At 37.4% G+C, this 14,828-nt stretch overlaps 1 protein-coding gene across 1 annotated transcript in view; it reads left to right on the top strand.

Annotated features, from left to right (window-relative positions):
- The window catches only part of LOC144647098 (uncharacterized), a 78,491-nt gene that overhangs the window by 53,265 nt on the left and 10,398 nt on the right, over nucleotides 1–14,828 (top strand). The window lies entirely within an intron of this gene.

Here is a 14,828-nt window from a genome sequence, read left to right as displayed (position 1 = left end):
CTGAAATTATACTAATTCATTGATATTCAGATAGGCTAAGTGTTTGTTTTGTTGGTTCTTTAACACAATTCGCTGATTGATCTAAAGTAGGATGCGTACGACATTATGCATTATGCAGGGCTTTTTGCCAAAAAGTGCAAACATTAGGTGTTGTATTGTGTTAGATGTTACGCTGACTATGAAATGAACTGTGACTGCTCTAAGCTAACAAATTAATAAACTTCAGCAACTGGCATTATTGTGAATTTAAGTGATTTTTGAAATTTTGTTAACGAAAACTATCACATTAGGCTCTTCAGTTGTCCCAGAGTGTGGGATATCCCCTGCTATTTTCCACAAAATGTTTCTCCACATAGTTTCCCGCATTTACGCTTGGATGCCTGCGAACAGTGGTTTCAAGTCGAGGTTCCGGTGGACAAAATACAGTAAATATATGAAAAATGTCCACCCATGCCTCGCCTTGAAACTATTGCTCGCGGGCTTACAAGCGTAATGCGGGAAATGTCTATTGTCAGGATTTGTTCGCTATTCAGAACCAATATCCCAGGGTGGGGGTGGAGGGTGGTCGGGGATATTAAAGTTCCTTTGTGATTTTTTGTCGACTTACCTGTTGAACTACATCAGCTTGATACTTGAGTAAATAACCATTCTCGCCTATTTATTCATCATTTCTGTTTTGAGCTCACAGCCTTCCACACCTTTGAAACTAAGGGTAACTTGCTTTATTTTGATATTTTAAACGAACAGTGGTCATTTGGCGTTCAAGAGAGATCTGCTCACGTTGACTGCCACGAGCAAATGATTCGAAACCGAATTTAATAGCGGCGTGCATTGCGGACATAGCGCGCGCACTGCCTGGGTATGAAGACAAAGAAGACAGGAGCATATAATAACCTGTTTGTTCTTTTGTGATTTGTCGATTCACCTGTAGAATTATCAGCTTGAAACTTTCGTAAATAACCATTCACGCGTGTTTATTCATCAATTGTGTTTTGAGTTCCCAGCCTTTCACACCTTTGAAACAAAGGGTAAGTTTTTTAATTTAAATTAATACAAATTAGTGCAAATTAGCAACAACTGCACGAATAAGAAGTAAAACTAGAAAAAAATTTACGATTTCAACCTAACAATCCCTTAGTTAATTTCACATTTGTAACAAAGGTTTCATAGATAAGAGATAGGCGTGGTTGAAACGATTGTAAGGATTCGATTAAAAATGTTTTAAAGATTATTGAACAAATTTCGCGGCATGGTCCTACTTTAGCTGAAATAAACATGAAGTACACAAAAATTGAACATTTTCCTTGAAATTTGACGGCACAGGGAAGGCATCAATAAGTAATTATTTGAAGGCTCACATTTTTACGCTCCACGTGGATATGCAACAAAATTTCGAAAATAATCATTGGTAGATTTTATAAACTCTTTTACTCTTTAGAACACAATTATCTTTCCTGTTACAATACATTTCTTACGAATTTCTACACAGAAAAGTCAGTTTTCACAACATTAATTATTCAAACCTAATAAGCTCTATAACTGTACTAAGCATAGCCGTAAGATAAACATCTTTTCGAATAATCAAAACTTCTGTCGATAAGATGACAAAAGACAATTTTCGAGCAGCTAGGCTAATGCATAGCCGACGTCATGATCTTCTATTTGTGGATTTTCAAGTCACCATCGTTAAGCTTAGGAAGTGGTTTATGTGGATTCCCAATGATGTTCCAAACCACCAGCCATTGTACTCAGTACATGATCTATTAGTTAATTTCAATTCCAACAATCGTCCATCCAGCTACTGATGCCATGGTCACAAATGGAAAAATCTAAGATGGCGCGTGGATTTCAGCCGGCCCATGACGGGGTCTTTTAATTGGGGGATTTTGGTTGATTTTGAGTTAGTTTAGTTAAAAAAATAAGACAATTCTATTCGGCGTAATAAGCATTTTTTAACCAATTCCTATAAAAAACGCGAAAATTGGAAAATTAGATGTCGAGAAACTGATTTCCTGCAATAAGGTACCTGCTATCGACAATGACGTGTAGAAGTGGGGACCTGTTTGTTCCTTTGAGATCTGTCGACCTACCTGTTGAATTACTTCAGTTAGAGACTTTCGTAAATAACCATTTGCGCTTGTTTATTCATCATTTGTGTTTTGAGTTTGCAGCCTTTCACACCTTTAAAACAAAGGGGTAACTTGTTTTATTTTAATATTTTGAACGAAAAGTGGTCATTTGGCGTTTAAGAGAGATCTGCGTACGATGATGGCCACGAGCAAATGATTCGAAACTGAAACAGATACCAGCGTGCATTGCGGACGCGCATCACCTGGGTATCAATACAAAGAAGACATAATGGCACATATGAAGAAACAAAGGAGCAAATAAATAACCTCCTTGTTCCTTTGTGATCTATCGATTTACCTGTTAAATTCTCAGCTTGTGACCTTTGTTAATAACCATTCGCGGTCGTTTATTGATCATTTGTGTTTTGTGTTCCCAGCCTTTCACACCTTTGAAACAAAGGGTAAGTTGCAATTGTTTTAATTTGAATTCATACAAATTAGTGCAAATAAGCAACAACTGCATTAATATAATTAGAAGTAAAACCAGGGAGGGAGGTTAAAAAAATGGAATTTTCGTTTTTAAGAGTCTCTTACTTCATTTCACATCAGTTGTAACAAATATTTCATAGATAAGAGTGGTTGAAATGATTGTGAAGATTTATTTAAAATGTTTTAAGACTTTTGCACCAATTTTGCTGCATGGTTCGAGTTAAGCGGACATAATCATAAACTAGACAATAAACATTTTCCTTGAAATTTGACGCCATCAATTAGTGATTATTTGTAAGATAACATTATCACCCTACACAATTATAAGCAACTTAATTGCGAGAAAATAGCCATTGTTAGATTACATGATCTGTATTTCGCTTTAGAACATTATAATCTTTCTTGTTAAAATACATTTCTTTCAAATTTCCACACAGAAAAGTCAGTTTTCACAACATAAATTATTCAAATCTAATAAGCTCTATTACTACACTAAGCACAGTCCGAAGATAAACATCTTTTGGACTTATCAAAACGTCTTTCGATAAGATGAACTCCTTAACCTCAACAACACGGACAAAGGACATTTTTCGAGCAGCTAAGCTGCCGTTATATCCCATTATTTTGGCCTTTTAAGCCACCATCATTTAAGGTTGGTTCTCATATGGCGAAGAAGGGAAAGAAAAGCTAGAAGAATAGAACAAGAGCAATCCAAGCGATTGTGGTCGCCCCAATCGCCGCAGGCGGAAAACTTCCTTTCCAACAGTCATCCATTAGTTTACTACTGATGCAATGTTAACAAGTGAAAAAAAATTAGGATGGCAGTTTTCAGCCAGCCAAATTCGGGTTTCTTTTATTTGGGGAATTTTGCTTGATTTTAAAATAGTTTAGTGAAAAATAATTTAACGTAATAGGGTCTTTTAATTGGGGGATTTTGGTAGATTTTGAGTTAGTTTAGTTAAAAAATAACACAATTCTATTCAGCGTAATAGGCATTTTTTAACCAATTCCTATAAAAAAAACGCGAAAATTGGAAAATTAGATGTCGAGAAACTGATTTCCTGCAATAAAGTACCTGCTATCGACAATGTCGTGTTATGAGTAGAAGTGGGAACCTGTTTGTTCCTTTGAGATCTGTCGACATAGCCGATGAATTACTTCAATGAGTTAGAGACTTTCGTAAATAACCACTCGCGCTTGTTTATTCGTCATTTGTGTTTTGAGTTCGCAGCCTTTCACACCTTTAAAACAAAGGGGTAACTTGTTTTATTTTAATATTTTGAACGAAAAGTGGTCATTTGGCGTTCAAGAGAGATCTGCTTACGATGACGGCCACGAACAAATGATTCGAAACTGAAACAGATACCAGCGTGCATTGCAGACATAGCGCGCGCACTGCCTGGGTATCAAGACAAAGAAGACATAATGGCTGCAGTCACATCTAGGCTACTTACTATAGTTAAGACGGGGATAACTATAGTTAGCTATTTCAGTAATGTGCCCGCTTCTCTAGATCTGTTCACCCTAACTATAGTTAGAAAATTTACGCCTCGCTGATCCAAAACAATACAGACTAACTATAGCTATACCCAAGCAGGGTTCATGGCTTAATCTTAAGTTTACAAACGAACAACCAATCAAAATGTGACAATTCTTTTCGCACGTGCGAGATGAATATAAATATGCAAAACAAAGCGTGAAGGGAAGGAAAAAAGAAAAACAACATGCCAAGAAATAGCATATCACCAATGTTAGCAAAAATAAAGCTTGAATTCTTCGGCGTCTAGCATCCTTACTTCATTTTATTATATGTCTACAATAGTACGCGCGCTCTGATTGGCTGCTGAGCGGGCATTATTTTCTTGTAATGACCGGGCATTATGAAAATTTTTCTCAGCTCGACGGTTTTTTGAGTTGTGAGTAAAAGTTACTAGCCAGGGGTCAAAAACAACAAAAAATGCCGACAAAATAACTATCTTTTCAATAACTGAAGGAAAAAATATAAGCATACCGATACTTCTTTAGTATGTGCGACGAAGAGAGCCACAGAGAGCGAATTTTACCTCCAGTGTTTTTTTCCCTTGATTATACTCTTTTTTGAATAGTGCTTAAAGGCCATATAATAAATAACTTATTAACCTCGTCCGTTCGGCCATTACAGGGGAATCTCAGACCTCGACCTTGATGTATTGACCTCGCTGTCGCTCGGTCAATACATCACGGCCTCGGTCTGAGATTCCCCTGTAATGACCTCACTCTCGGTTAATAAGTAGTATTTATTTTCTTCAACGCCGAGATGCCGTGCAAAAATATATAAAAATAGAAGAACAACTAGACACAGATCAACAACAAGGGCTGTTTGATAAACTAATCTAATTCGAAATTATTCAAAAACTAATCAGAACTAACTGTAGTTAACTGCATTGGTGTGACCGCAAAGACGACCGAAAGTACTAACTATTGTTAGGTATGACGTCACATAACTTGAGACTAACTATAGTTTAACTTTAGTTACGTCGTAGATGTCATATGACCGCAGCCAATGACCCATATGAAGACACAAAAGAACATATAAATAACCTTGTTGTTCCATTGTGTTTTGTCGACTTACCTGTTAAATTCTCAGCTCGTGACCTTTGTTAATAACCATTCGCGCTTGTTTATACATCATTTGTGTTTTGTGTTCCCAGCCTTTCACACAATTGAAACAAAGGGTAAGTTTTTTTAATTTGAATTCATACAAATCAGTGCAAATTAGCAACAACTACACGAATTAGAAGTTAAACCAGCAAGGGAGGTTAAAAAAATGGAATTTTCATTTTTAAGAGTCTCTTACTTCATTTCACATCAGTTGTAACAAATATTTCATAGATAAGCGTGGCTTAAACGATTGTAAAAGTTAATTTTATTTTAAATGTTTTAAAGATTTTTTCACCAATTTTGCTGCATGGTTCTAGTTAAGCGCAAATAAACATAAACTAGACAATAAACATTTTCCTTGAAATTTGACGCCATCAATATTAAGTGATTATTTGTAAGTTAACATTATCACCCTACACAATTATAAGCCACTTAATTGCGAAAAAATAGTCATTGTTAGATTACATGATCTGTATTTCGCTTTAGAACATTATAATCTTTCCTGTTAAAATACATTTCTTTCAAATTTCCACACAGAAAAGTCAGTTTTCACAACATAAATTATTCAAATCTAATAAGCTCTATTACTACACTAAGCACAGTCCGAAGATAAACATCTTTTGAACTTATCAAAACGTCTTTCGATAAGATGAACTCCTTAACCTCAACAACACGGACAAAGGACATTTTTCGAGCAGCTAAGCTGACGTTATTTTTGGCTTTTTAAGCCGCCATTATTTAAGGTTGGTTCTCATACGGCGAAGAAGGGAAAGAAAAGCTAGAAGGATAGAACAAGGGCAATCCAATCGATTGTGGTCGCCCCAATCGCCGCAGGTGGAAAACTTCCTTTCCAACAATCGTCCATTACTTTACTACTGATGCCATGTTAACAAGTGAGAAAAATTAGGATGGCAGTTTTCAGCCAGCAAAATTCGTTTTTTTTTTTATTTGGGGAATTTTGCTTGATTTTAAAATAGTTTTATGGAAAATAATTAAACGTGATAGGCCATTTTTTATCCAATTCTAATTTTTAAACTTTAAAATGGCATTTTTAGGGCTTCTTTAAGATTAAAAATTCATAACAAATTAATGGAGCAAGAAAAGAAAAATCTGAGACACCGTTTTTTAGGCCAATATATGGAGATCAAATTCCACATTAAAGTTTAGGCTCCCACGTAAATGTGTGCTCAAATAAACCTAAAGTTGCGCAACATCATAATTGCAAACAAAATGCTGACTTTGCTTATTATGGTCTATACGATTAAAACGAAATCCAAAATTACAATCTTTATTCAATAAGCTTTCAGAAAATATATACTTTGTTGGGGTTACCATTGATGGTTTGCACACAGTTTCACTTGGAACGAAAACGCCAATTTTCCTTCCGTGATACCTTAAAACGGTCCCTTGAGAGTTAACAAGAATGTGGTTCCTTCCGGTTCCAGATTACCCCACTTAACTGCTATTCTCCTTCATTTTGCTTGTAAACAAGCAAAAATGTCGAAAAATGAATATCACGTGATGACAGTACTAAACAGGCCTAAATGTTGTTTTATTGTGACTTTTTACTCCTGCCCAGGCCCTGCTGGGCAGGAGTTAAAAAAATGGGATGATTTGTAGTCGTCGATACAAATCTGTAAAATTGCGCAATCGGGTGACGTAGTCCCATTGTGCTTTGCGTACCATCTTCTTGACCTCAGAAAGGAAAAGTTGCCATAACTGATCGATTTAAAGCTCGAATCTTTTGTGCTTCGGAACGGATTACAAACTTCCAAGGTCCTGATTGTTATGCTTAACACGTAAAATTCCCTGTCTGGGAGAAATAATTCCTTTTTCTTTCGGGGCCGCGAAGACCGTGTCGCGACACAATTATCAGTGTGTTTTGAATACAAATCGTGGACTTGATCAAGGACTTTCTGCGGCTTCTTGAGACTTCAGTAAGCAAAGTTGTATTGAATAGTATTGTTCTGAATTTTGGGTGGTATTTTTAGAAGAATCAGAAAAAGAAGTCAAGTAAAAAAATGACTGCAAAAGCCTTCCGCTATGAGAAATCACAATTTCTGCTGTTGCGCATGCGCGAGTTTTGAAATTGTCAACATTTTGACGGTTTTGAATACATTTCTTTGCTTCGTCTTCTTTAGAAATTAACCTGAAACAACGTTTCTTTGAAGTTTCTTTCTCAAACTCATTATAATTTATATTGTTATGAGCCTACCAGAACGCCCCATTCTGGTCAGGTGGATAAGTTTAGAAACCCAATGAAAAACGAGTTGAAAACCACACGTGTTTGGAAACGATTTTAAACCCATTTGAAAAATGTTTCTTAAACTACATATTCATAAACCAACGCAATAACAACGTTAACCAAAGGTCGCACCGGACCTTTGACGGGGTGTTATCTTGTAAAGCTTTAAATCGCTGAAGTTTGAACATCGATTCCTCAACTTATCAAGGATATTAGAGGATTATGGAATTACACCATGATTGTCGTTTTACTGAGAGATGACCGTTAACTGTGATGTTACAAGCTCTTAAAAGTTTAACTGCAGATAATGCGATTTTTTGACCAAGTTTTCAGCTAGAACAGCGCACCGAATTAAGTGTCATGGTCAGTAAAAATCAAAGAAATCAAAGAAATCAAAGAAACATTTCAAAAACTCATACTTTGTCAGTTTGAAGGCCTAGGTATGTAACTGAAAGATATGAAGTTAGTTTTTCGAAATATTCAATTTTACGGCAGAAAACCACGAATAACGGTCATCGTACCGGAAGCTCAAATTTCACTTCTCAGCAATCCGAAATTTCACGCTTTTCAGCTTCTTGCTACCCAGACGTTTCAACCGCTGTAAATCTTTCCTTACTTTAGTTGCATAGATTGACTCTTCCTTTATCAAAATATAGTTAGTATTTTTATCTCTGATTATTTCTGAGCCAGCTGAGCCTCGATTAAGTAGACACATATTTCTCATTTTTTGCGTGTTTCGTGTCACATGTTTCAGTTGTTCTTTTCAAAGGCGCGGAATTGTAATTTTGTCGACCTTTGAACGACCTTTGTTTAAAACTGCTACTAGATCCCACACTTTTGAAACCATAAACCTAAAATTCAACGACTGGACTCTCTTTGGCTAAAATATCAGAAGATTTGAAGCACTACCGGTCAGCTTTTTCCTCACTGAATTTGGATTATTTTAGCCTTTTTGCTAAATGAGAAATATGTGTCTACTTAATCGAGGCTCAGCTGGCTCAGAAATAATCAGAGATAAAAATACTAACTATATTTTGATAAAGGAAGAGTCAATCTATGCAACTAAAGTAAGGAAAGATTTACAGCGGTTGAAACGTCTGGGTAGCAAGAAGCTGAAAAGCGTGAAATTTCGGATTGCCGAGAAGTGAAATTTGAGCTTCCGGTACGATGACCGTTATTCGTGGTTTTCTGCCGTAAAATTGAATATTTCGAAAAACTAACTTCATATCTTTCAGTTACATACTTAGGCCTTCAAACTGACAAAGTATGAGTTTTTGGCTGTGGCCAAAATGTCTTTGATTTTTAGTGACTTTGACACTTTAAAAATGGCTTTATAACCTAGTGATGAATCATAACCTCTTTTGTTCTGGCAAGAACGAAATTCTCGAATTCGAAAACTGCTAGAAGCTATTGGCTTCTAAGAAAGCAAAAATGTGAAATCTAAAACTAACTTCGAAATGTGCTATCTTCTTTTTGAAAAACGAAGTTTTAAAGTTCGCTCTTGCCAGAACACAATAGAGTACACCAAGTTTATGTTCCTCGCAAATCAACTCCTGAAACTCTATATCGGCGGAAAAAACTTGAACACAAAATTGCAGATTTTGAGGCTTCCGAAGATTTTCTGAGTCAATGTTTACAACAACGCGTGCTATATTTAAAGCTGTGAATCCAAGTATGATAATTCGCTATATTTTAGCGCACGGGGCACAAAGCTGAGAACAATAACGTGTAATTACTTCTACAAAGAACTTTAAGAAAAAATCATGAATATTTAGTTTGTTGTCGGCTTCAGTCGTCGCAGTTTGTGCATACTCTTTAAATAAATATATAAAAATGATTGCAAGGATCCTACGCGACCTTAACAACAATTCTTGCCAGTCTTGCAGACAATAAATATGAGAAAGATCACTTACCATTTTACTTCATCACACAACACTTACCAGCTTTTTTTTTTCTCGCCCCTCTTGCATTTACTAAAAAATCAAGTCACTCGTGGGATATTTCACGGTACACCACTCGATAACATGGCATAACTAATGTACATCTGGGATACATGTACTGAATGCGAATCGCTGTTTTCAAACGAAATTATCAACAACGTAAACGCAATGTTGCATGTAGAAAAGAAATGCAAAGTACAATTCTGTAAACATCTAAGGTGAGTTAAGCGTTGTTGTTTTTTGTAAGATGTTTTGAAAATTATTCAGCAGTTTTTTTACCTTCTTTTTAAATTGGAAATGGTCAGTTTTCACATGCCTTTTCAGAATTTGTTTTTGGCTTAACATTTTTGTGTCGCTACGGCTTATCAAAAGGTTAACTAAAAAATTACTTCATCTGTGTTTCAAAGGAGCGGGGAAGGAATGCGGGGTTGGTAATAGGAGGAGAAAGGACTCTCGCTCAGGGTTTTTGAGCACCCTAAACTGAACCAAGTGACTACCATTTTTTTAATCTGGTATATTAGTTGTGAACATTGGTGTATTTCAGTTATCATAATGTAGCGTCTCTATCCTTCACTCTTTTTATCTGCAGCAGTTCAACTTAACATAATGAACACCTTGGTGGTGTGGCTGGTCTTCTTGATGACTGCAGGGAGCAGTGTCGGTGAATTTACTGATTTTGAGGATGGTACGTTGTGGTATTATAAAAAAATTTCCCTTTGAAAAGTCATGATATCGATCAGGCGTCGTTTCTTGTTAGAGTTAGGATTTCGGACACAAATGAAACAAATAACCAAGAGAGGCAGTACAGTATAATAGTGCCTGTATATTTAACAAATCGACCACATTTTGCCATGGTCTACACTCTTTTATTAAAAACCAGCACTGGTATATTGCAATTCCTGAAATTTGATTGGTTAACAGGCAATGGTATATGAGCTGATGTAACAACTGTGGAGCTCAAATTTTGCAATTCTTTGGGCGTTTTTAATAAAACAATTATTCCACTCGCGCTTGTTGGATACCATCTCATATCCAACGCATGCTCGTGGAATAATTGTTAAATAGACCATAGAAATGACGTCAGAAAATGTTCAAAACTCAAAGTTTTGGACATTTTGAGAAAGGTCTCCTGCCATTTCGTATTTATTTATTTGGTCATGTCAAACTCCATATTTTGGATTTCTTCGCCAGTTTAATACTGCGAATATGGGGTGATAATCATCTAACTTTTTGATTTTTGTTTATTCAAACCTCTATTTTACAAATGGAAGTTTACCCTCGCTTCGTTCAACTGTGGAGGTAGAATGATGATTAACGACCACCATTAAACATTTGAGTCCCTCTTTGTTGTAACTGATGTGCGTTTGTTAATTTAAATCTGTTTAGGTGTTGTCACGGGAACAGTGGAGCACAAGGAAAGTGGGATGTGTTTCAGCATTGGTTTAGCGAGACGTTATCCTTATGGAACATGTCGAGTCGATGAGGGTGGGCAATGGGAGAGGTATACCTTGGATGAGTGCATTGACCATTCAGTGCAATTGGACACCTCTAACTGCGCAACGGTGCGCTTAGACACAGACGGGTTAATCCGAGTGTCCGACGACTGTGTATATTGGCTTAAGAAAACAGATATCTTCAAGGTATAGAATAGAATTTGTCCCTTAGCGAGCAGGCCATCATGCACCCTCTTGATAAAACCCATTTTCTCTTACAGACACAGCTGAGTCCGCCTGATACTACCAGCCTGCGAACAGGCTCCCGAGTAGGGTTTCCGCGGAGAAAGCGAGTGGGGTTACGTGAGCGAAGCGAGCGGAAGAGCGGGGCCTCCCCTCATGCCCCGCTCTTCCGCTCGCTTCGCTCACTTTCGCCGCTCGCAACCCCACTCGGGAGCCTGTTCGCAGGCCAGATACTACATACAGTCTTCTCTAATTTACGGTATGAGGGGGTCGTAGAGACAATCTGAATACACTAAATGAAATTATAGGTTAAATAAGAGAAACCAAACAAAAATTTTCTGTATCGAGTTGACCTTTTGGTTTTGGAAGTATTCCGGTAAAAACAATTGCGAGCTCTCGACAGAGGTAGCAGGGGGCAGCCTCTTGTCACGTTCCCCAAATTGAGTCCTTGTAGAAGGTACCTGCTCCCTTTTATTTTGCTATATACAAACTAGGTTGTTCTCGAAGCAGAAACAGTAAAATATGACCCTGCAGAAACTTGTCCGTAAGACGAACTTTTTTTAACCTCAATAACACCGAGAAAGGACACTGATGAGCAGCTAAGCTTATGTATAGCCGACGTTTGAATCCAGCTCTGTTGGCTTTTCGAGTCGTCATCGTTCAGCTTACGCTGGGCGATCATTCGAGGGGTGACTTGTTTCAAATTTCAATGTTTAGGAGGGCAATCATTCGCGTGGAGCGCTTATTCGTGGAAGAGGGTGGAACGCTTTTTTTAGGCTCGAGGCTCACTTAACAATAATGCTCCATTATGTGTTGTTCATATCGTTTAACTGTAATTATTCCAACAGGCTCCCTGTGGTCAATGGTCGGGGTCCACACAAGTCCAACATATGCATGCCTCCGTACAGTCTAACGGGCAGATTCTCGCGAACAGTGGTCAGAGTGTTTACTGTGTAACTGAACACACAAACTTCCATGGCAAGTTAAGAGCTCTGAGCACTTCAAATGCGGCGTGCCAGGCAAGCGCAAGCCTTTTTCGTTTAGTTGGTAAGTATGATACAATAACATTTTTTAAAATCTATAGCCCCGGGCCCCCCGGTCTATAGCTGACATCGCCAAGGAAGAGTAACCCAGTTCCGAATTTACTTTGACGACGCTGGCTTTATAACATCCTAGACCGTGAAAATCGCTCCTATTTTTAACTGGGCGAAGGTGAAAAGAAAAGTTTTCGTTTTAACTTAGATTAGCTTGTTTGGTAGGACGGGCAGCCCAAACTAACGTACGGAAATTGAGGTAACAATTTTTGTGAGTGTTACGGGTAGGATGGTTTCACTTTACAATGCCGACCGTTTGACCTTGGAGTCGCATACGTTGAGGGTTGGGACGAGAGAGCCTTACTCCTACTTCCTTAAACACTTTTTACCTCCCTCCCAAAGCCTCTACGCAACGGTGACGTACTTGATGTGTATTGCCACTTGTCCTGCTTAGAATATATTTTACGAAATTAAACTAGTTGTACCTATCGGTAAGTGCCAACGAGCGAAATACTCATGTTTGTTCATAAGAACAGATATTGAATGGTTTTTGATAGTAATGCACGGGTCAGATTTCAGTCTCGCATGCGAAGTGTCATGTTCAGTTTATACGCAAAACTTGAAAAATTTGAACAGAAAACAAAACTTGAACGGTCAAGGATTATTTTGACACAAAATTTTTTTTCAAGTTAACATTACATTTGCCGTGAGAAGCAAAAAACCTTTGACTTTCTTGTGTGTATGACATGCAGTAATTTTAGTGAGCGTCGCTTTGTATTGATGTTATTCCTACGCGGAGCGAAAATGCGTGCCAAATAAAATATAAACGGTATTTGATTTGGAATAATTCATCGGTCAAACAATTACTATAAACACAATCAACACTAAAAGGAAGCATTTACCCGACTTTAGCATTCTCATAAATCAAGAAAACTCTATTTGAAGTCAACAGTCCGCTAGATTTTCATGTCTCTCTTCGATCGTAAATCAAAGGACTCCAAAGTCGAAAGATTATTTCATCGCTTTGAAGACCTTGATGTTCATTTTTTCGGCGGTCGAATATTCTATAGGGTATTCTCTTTCGATTTATAATTCCCTAAAGGTGTATTTATGACCACATTGAAAATTTTAACAGCGAGCCGCGTACACGCCATTTTGGTCATTTGCTCTCTAGCAAGGAGTGAGAGACTGGGAACCAGTTGGGAAGAAGAAATTTCCGTTATTGTTATATTTTTATGAGGGCCACAAGTTTATCAGTTTGATTACTGTCAGGTGTCACCCTCGTTAAATAAAGTCATACTTTACTTTACTTTACTACTTTACAATACAACCCAAATATGGGGTTTACTTACACCCAAATATGGTAAAAAAAAGTCCCTTACGCAGAACTTAAGATTTTCTCTGCCTATACACTCATACGCACACGGCTCTATGATTCTGCCGCCTCGACAGCCTCGCCTCTTGGCTCGGCTGTCTCGTTGGCAATAATCTGAGATAATCGACACTTCAGTATGTAGTTGGTTTTCACTGTCACGCCACTGTCACGCGGCAAAAAATAAATCCAAAACTATTGAGTCAAAAAAAATCGAGAATATTACACGTTGTAGAAAACTACTATATAAACTACTTGTCCAAGTCTCAGGTCTGTACGTATTCCGTACTCGAGTTATCCGTGAAAATGTTTCACGCGAGTTAAGAGTGCACAGTATGGAAACGCCAACTTCTCGCAAAACCAGATTGTTAAAATCGCAGGATGAGGCATTTTTTTAAGAAAACGTGACCGCCCTCTGGCGGCCATCTTTGATCTCGTGTGGCGTGAAACTCCGAAATTCAAAATACTCTATCTTTAAAGATGGCGAATGCTATCGAGCTAAAGCCGTCAACAAGATATATATTAAGGACCTTTAATAGACAGTGATGGATAAAAAACTCAGGGGTCTTGCAATTCTGAGTTTTAGAATTTTGATGAGGTCTCGTGAAAACCAAGAATATACGTAAGAGACCGGTCATAAAGTACAGGGGGGCGGGGGAGGAGGTTGGGCTATGAATTTTTCTTTTTAAATACTGAGTTTCAGTGGCCCACCCCTGGTTTGGTACTGAAAAACCTAGTGCCCCCCCGCACCACCACACCCCCCCAAACAAAATCAGTAATGTAGATAGGTACTCAGGGAACATTGCCTTTATACCACTTTAGTCAGAATCTCCAAAAATCAAATCAAAGATCAAACTCACGCGTTTGAACATGTTGAATCGTGTCAGTGTTAGAATCCTGAAGTGCTATTTTAGACATTCTGGTAGAATTTTTGTCTGTTGTAGATGTAGTCTCTGCAGATTAAAGGGATGTACTACAGTAAAAACCCGCGAGTAAGAACCTATTATTTTTTTGATTAGCCTAAATAGGTTCTTACATAAAGGGTTATTAACACAAGTCTAGGCTAATTAGGCTCTTAATAGATTTTTTAATTTCTGAAGAAAAAAAATCAATATTGTTTTAGAGATTTTAGTGGTATTCGGCCTATTCCTTGTAACATGTATAAAATTTGCATATCACATAATTAAGTGCTTATGTAAAAATGAAGCACTAACCATTTAGAATATGACTTGATATACATGCACAGTAATGCTTTGTCTAAACTTATTTCGCATAAGTAAACATTTTTAATCAATGTTCGAAAATAAGAACCTGTTTCGAAATTCTAGGCTAAATAGGTTCTTATAAAAATGGTATGTAATTT

This window comes from Oculina patagonica, chromosome 3 (genome assembly GCF_052425735.1).
Source record: "Oculina patagonica isolate OP01 chromosome 3, crgOcupat, whole genome shotgun sequence".
Lineage (NCBI taxonomy): Eukaryota > Metazoa > Cnidaria > Anthozoa > Scleractinia > Oculinidae > Oculina > Oculina patagonica.
Note: the sequence above shows the minus strand (reverse complement) of the source record. Positions and strands in the feature narration are given on the sequence as shown.